Source organism: Chrysemys picta, chromosome 3 (assembly GCF_011386835.1).
Source record: "Chrysemys picta bellii isolate R12L10 chromosome 3, ASM1138683v2, whole genome shotgun sequence".
NCBI lineage: Eukaryota > Metazoa > Chordata > Testudines > Emydidae > Chrysemys > Chrysemys picta.
The window spans coordinates 189,118,869-189,125,621 of NC_088793.1; positions in this window are offsets into that span (position 1 = coordinate 189,118,869).

Consider the following 6,753-nt stretch of genomic DNA (forward strand, 5'->3'; position numbering starts at 1 on the left):
ATAGTTTTTACTTTGTGTAATGACCCATCCACTCCCAGTCTTTATTCAAGCCTAATTTAATGGTGGCCAGTTTGCAAATTAATTCCAGTTCTGCAGTTTCTAGGAGTCTGTTTTTGAGGTTTTTTTGTTGAAGAATTGCAACTTTTAGGTCTGTAATTGAGTGACTAAGGAGGCTGAAGTGTTCTCCGACTGGTTTTTGAATGTTATAATTCTTGACGTCTGATTTGTGTCCATTTATTCTTTTGCGTAGAGACTGTCCGGTTTGGCCAATGTACATGGCAGAGGGGCATTGCTGGCACATGATAGTATATATGCAGGTGAATGAGCCTCTGATGGTGTGGCTGATGTGATTAGGTCCTATGATGGTGTCCCTTGAATAGATGTGTGGACAGAGTTGGCAACGGGCTTTGTTGCAAGGATAGGTTCCTGGGTTAGTGTTTTTGTTGTGTAGTGTGTGGTTGCTGGTGAGGATTTGCTTCAGGTTGGGGGGCTGTCTGTAAGTGAGGACTACCAAGATCTCTGAGCGTGAGGGATAGTCCTTCAGGATAGGTTGTAGATCCTTGATGATGCGCTGGAGAGGTTTCAGTTGGGGGCTGAATGTGACGGCTAGTGGCGTTCTGTTACTTTCTTTGTTGGGCCTGTCCTGGAGTAGGTGACTTCTGGATATTCTTCTGGCTCTGTCAATCTGTTTCTTCACATCAATAGGTGGGTATTGTAGTTTTAAGAATGCTTGATAGAGATCGTGTCGGTGTTTGTCTCTGTCTGCGGTTGTATCTTAGAGCTTGGCTGTAGACAATGGATTGTGTGATGTGATCTGGATGAAAGCTGGAGACTGTACATTTGTTTAGCAGTTTTATAAAATAGAATCAAGGCTGAATTTAGTTGTTTGGAATGTCCATTGAGAGCAACAAAGCAAGCACTGAAAGAGCTTGGGCAATGAAAACCAGAAACTTTTAGAAAGACACTGCAAACTAAGTTTAAATTAAACCCTTCTATTTGTGTCTTAAGTGAAGACGTTGCCTAGTGATCTGAACCTTTTTCATATTGCCACAGGATCAGACTCCTGCTGCCAAGAAGTTGGAAAATGGTGTCCCCCCTGTGATTAGGATTTTTTAAAGCTTAATTCTAATGCATTTTGAATTAGTACTTAGCAGCAAGCAAGACATGTGTCCATGGTTGCCAAAATGACCTTGGAAAGCACCATAATAGGGCTTTTAAAGCTACTCAATATGGAAAGGCAAGTACAGTAACTCCTTGCTTAATGTAGTTATGTTCTTGAAAAATGCTTCTTTAAGCAAAACGATGTTAAGCTAATCCAATTTCCCCACAAGAATTAATGTAAATAGGGGGGTTAGGTTCCAGGGAATTTTTTTTCGCCAGACAAAAGACATTATATACATATACAGTATAAGTTTTAAACAATTTAATACTGTACTCACCAATGATGATTGTGAAGCTTGGTTGAGGCAGAGTCAGGGTGTAGGGGCTTGTGCTGTTCCGCCCACCCGGCGCTCCTGCTGGGGAGTGGGGTCGGGGGCTTCCCTGCTCTCTGGGTGGAATGCCGAGTGGGCGGGGTAAGCCCCCACGCCCTGACCCCGCTCCCCGGCAGGAACACCGGGCAGGCAGAATGGGGCAAGCCTCCACTCCCCAGCAGGAGCGCTGAGCAGGCGCAGCGGGGCGAACCAAACAACCTTATAACGGAACATTGTGTGACTTTAAATGAGTATGTTCTCTAATAAATCAGCAATCTAATAATGAAATAATGTTAACTGGGACGACTTTAAGTGAGGAGTTATTGTAGCAGAATACCTACTTGCACCACTTTTGTGGTGCATTTCCATCCTTTTCTTTACTAAGCCACTCTACTTTCTGCTGGTTAAGCTCTGGTGGCGAATGGAAATTTTTGTTTTGAATCAGAATGAAGTGCGGAATTTCAAAATTTCTCTTGAAACAAAATTTGAAAAAAAAAAAAAATATTTTGAGACAACCAAAATCATTGTGTTTGAGTTTTGATTTTTAATTTATTTTCTTTTTAAAAATTATTCTTTTTTAAAATTTTAACAAATATATTCCAAAACAAAAAGTTGTTTTGAAACAAAATCTAAACATTCTATTTCCATAAGGTAAAAGGTAATTTAAAAAAGAAATATTGACACATTCCCAATGGAACATTACGAATTTGCTTTTTCTGGAGAAAAATTTCCCATCAACTCTTTTTGACCAGCTCTGTCTACAGTGCTTGATGACTCTCTTGGACGAAATCCTGGTTCAAGTGCAAAGAGAGAAGAACTGGGAGCAATTATTTTTAGGAACAAATGAATACCAGCAGGCGGGAGCTCTGTTCCCCTTTGTCGGACATGAAATTGTTCTCTAACAGGTTGAGATGTCCCTTTGACATTACCCCCTCCAATCTTCTGGCTTCTTTTGCTCTCTCCGTAGTCCTCGCTCTCTTGTTTGGATTTTTTCCCTATCATCATCCTGGTTTAACCCCCTTCCTTCCTTTGCAACCACTAACAGTCTTCCATTCCCAAGCTCTTCCTGTGCCTCTTGTCTCTCTCCTGGATCCCCTGTGCTTCACTCTTAACAGAAGTCCTCTAAGGTCATTAATGTTCTGCTTCTGACTGGGTCCATGGGCTTTCCTCAGTGTGTTACGGCCTCTGGCTCCATGGATTACTTCGCTCCTCCTTGATTCTGTCTTCTCTTTGGATTTTTATGGTTCTCTGGTCAATTAGGTCTCTCCTTACCTCTCTGATCACTCCTTCAAATGGCTCCCCCCTTACCTCTGTCACTCTCAGTGTCCCTCATCATCTAGAACTTATCCCTGGATATCTTCATCTGCTCTTTCAACTGCCATCAGTATGCTGTGATTATTTTTTGTCAAGGTCCAAATTTCTTGGTCAAGGTATAGTGAAGGTCCAGACTCCAGAGAATCATGGTTCACATTGCAAGTGCCCCTCCAAACTCCCCAATCGCCTGCCAGCTCCCCACCTGCCCAACCTGGAGAGTAGGGTGACTATATTTCCCTACATTGAAAATGGGACATGCGGGGCTGGCCCAAGCCACCCGGCATTGCTGCTTGCTCCCCTAAACGTTCCTCCCTGCCTCCAGTGAACCAAGCAGCAGACGTTGAGGCAGGGGGAGAAGGAATGAGTATGGGCTGGGATCTGGGCAGCAAAGCAAGGTTTGTGTGCGAGTACTTTTGAGCTTGGAGCCAGGAGGTAAAGTATTGGACTATGATCCAGCTAGTGGGGTGATTCCCCTTTGGGGGCTGGAACAGCAAGTGGCAGAAAGGAGGCTCCGGGTACTGGGAGGGAGCAAGGAACCTCCAGATAGCAGCCCGGGGAGTGTGGGGGGCGGAAGAGAGGGGAGGTCAGGAGGTGGCAGAAGCAGACCTACTGGAGATGGACTGGGAAGGGAAAGAGGCATGTTGGAGTTGGGGGTGGGGGGCTGGAGACAGGCCCCAAAGGATAGGGCATGGGGAGGACACAAGGCCGGGGTGGGGGCTCTGGGGACCGTTGGGGGGGTACAGTGGTGGGGCGGGGGGCTTTGGGGGGCAAGGGACCCTGGGGAACGCTCGGGGGCAGGGAGCACAAGACCGGGAAGAGGGGTCTGCAGGGAGTGGGCCCTGGCACAAGGGGCTAGTACAGGACCCCGTCAGGCACTTACCAGCTGGGTTGCCTCGTAGGGCCCAGGAGTCTCAGCTCCATGGCCCAGCCACCCAGGCTGTCTCAACATCAAGCAGAAAAGAATTTGTATTAGGGCCCCTATAGTGCTGCCCTCTGATTGGGCTGCAGAGTGAGCACATGACACCCTATCACTCCCTGACTGGATGGGCAGGACATAGTGGAGACACATTAGGCTCCCCGCAGGGGGTTGTGTGGGGAGATGCCCCCCATCCCTGTGCTGCTGCCAGGGGGGCTGAGCCTGCACAAGTAGCTGCCTGGAGACATGACTCTGCCCCACAGCCTCCCCCTGCTGGGGGTCCCTGTGCTGGGGAGTGGGCACAGCTCCAGCTCAGCTTCAACCTGCGGTCCATGGAAAAGTATCTGGTGGTCTGGATTGGGCCCATGGTCCGCCTATTGACTACCCGTCTCCACATCTGACCTCCCTCACATCTGCAACTGTTACATCTCCACATAGATGTCCAGCCACAAGCTCAGATTACACATGGCGAACTGAACTTCTTATCTTGCCCCAAACTCCATTCTGTCATGGCTGGAAACATCACCATCTTCAATCACGCTAACAGCCTGTATGTCATAGCTGTCTTCTCTCATCCAATTTTTCTTCCCTCCTAACTGAGCTGCTGGAAAATCATGCCAGTTCTTCCTCTAGCTCTTCAAAAATCCATCATTTTGTCACTATTCCCACTGCCAGATATGCTCCAGTTATCTATCATTTTTATTACTGCAACCTCATTGCTAGACTGCCCACTTCTCACAGCATCTTTCAAGAAGATCCAACTTTTCTTGGTAAAAATAGTCCTCCCCCCTCCCCACCACACCTTCCAATGGCTCCTCTACCACCTACCTACCACGCTGCCTATCAATGGCACTGAACGAACAAAAGTAACAACAAATATATTTTATACCAGTACTGGTGTCTAAGCACTGGGAACTTTTTTGAGTGTTGGCTCTCAAACCCAGTGAGAAACTGAGGGATGTACTGCATGCCATCACAAGATATATTGACTAACCTACATTTTTCTTTTACATGAAGTCCCACTGGTTAAGTCACTGATACCATTTCTAGTATTTATTAATTCTGTTTAGAGGCCAACCTTCTTTCAATGGTGTGACTAAGGCCCAAAGGAAAAGAGAATAATTTACTCTTTTTGGATCAATTTCAATGGGATCAGGAGCAGGTACTAATGAAACTTTCCATGTGGTGTGGTATATACAAGGTGCTTTGCCAATCGGAGGGAACCCAGGCCTTCTCTAACATGTCCTAAAGTGTTACCTGGGTAATTATTGAATGGTTTATGAATGCTCCAAAAGCCATTGAAATCAATGGGAGATAGTCACCTAAATACCTTTGAGGATCTGGGTTGTCATAACTAAGGCTGTGAGTTTGTCAAAGAAGTCACGGATTCCGTGACTTTCCATGACCTCCGTGACTTCTGCAGTGACCGGTGCCTGGCTCAGGGGCAGCTCAGGCCGTCCCTTCCCTGCACCAGGCGCACCGGCCGCTGCTGGGGCAGTCTCAGGTCCCCGCGCCCTCCCCCCAGCAGCAGAGTTTGGGTGTGGGAAAGGGCAGGGGGTTGGGACATGAGACTGGGGGAGGCGGGTTCTGGGCAGTGCTTACCTGGGGGGCTCCCTGAAAGCGGTGACATCCCCCAAGCTCAGCTGCTAGGCAGAGGTGTGGGCTGGCAGTTCTACGTGCTGCCTCCGCCCAGATTGCTGGCTTCACAGCTCCCATTGGCCGGGAATTGAACTGGGTCTCCCACGTGAGTGTTCTACCCACTGGGCTAAAAGTTGTAAGGTGGGCACTCCACCTCCTCCTGGTTTGTGTGGAGTGAGGCAAGCACTTAACTCATTCTCCCAAGACCACCACCACCACCACTACCTCCTCCTGGTTTGTGTGGAAAGAGGGAGGCACAAAACCCATTCTCACAAGAAACTATTTAGGTGCCTAAGCCGCTTGACTCCAGGATAGGGGTTGCTATTTGTGGATCACTATTAGAGATAGGCATCTCCCTGCAGCCCGGATTTAGGCACCTAACTTTGTGGGGGAAGGAGGGGGGCAGTAAAGACACAAGGCTCTTCTCGGCGTCTCCTGTCGACTGGCTGAGGCAGCTCTCCGCCTAGCATGCAGGCTTTTGTGGATCCCATCCTAAGACACCTATTTTCCCCCATGAATTATCTGGGGAGCTTAGGCACCTAATTCAGGCTTGTTGTTGTTGAGAGTTTTCTAGGGGTCTAAATGTTAGGCATTGCAGTGCTGAGGGTCTCAAAGCCTAAGTCCCTTTGTGATAGAATGGGGGAGGGGAGAGTGAGTGATGATGAAGGACAGTAACTTGCAGTCAGAATGAGGGAATTCAGAGGTAGGTGGATCAGAAAGACAACAGTGTTTGCAAAAGACCCAAGCCAGGAAAGTGAATGAGATGATGAGTAGGGGAGTCAGTCCAAAAATGGAGACTGAATGGGTCACTTGAATGAGGAGAACCAAGAATCAGATGGGTCAATGTGGAAATTGAAATCTCCCAGCATGAGGATAAGGCAGTGCAATGAGAGAGAGAGATCATATCAGGTTAAAAGGAGGATGAGTTGCAAGGAGAATGAAGTAGTAGAGTGAGATGGGAATGGACCTCAAAGAAGGCACAGATGGAAGAATGGAAAATTTCTTACCTGATAATTTCCTTTCTGCCAGCAGCATCTCCCATAATTCTGATACGTATGGGTTATTCCCCTCCTGTCTCCAGCTTCCAGAGCGGTTCAAAGCTGCAGCACAGCCTGTGCTAGTCATACCCCTTTCTCCTGTTTGCTGCCAGATGATTCATTCCAAAACTGTAAAAACTCTTAGACAATGATTAGTAACAATAACTTCAGTGCCAACTAATTAATTATGTACTGTAGATCACTCCCTGTGCAGCAATTATCCAAATAAGTTGCTGAGCCAGGCGGTGAAGCTACCCAGGTTGGGCAGAATTGTGGGAGATGTTGCTAGCAGAAAGGAAATTATCAGGTAAGAATTTTTCCATTCTGCAGCCTACAGTCTCTCACAATTCTGATACATATGGGAAGTAGCGAACTG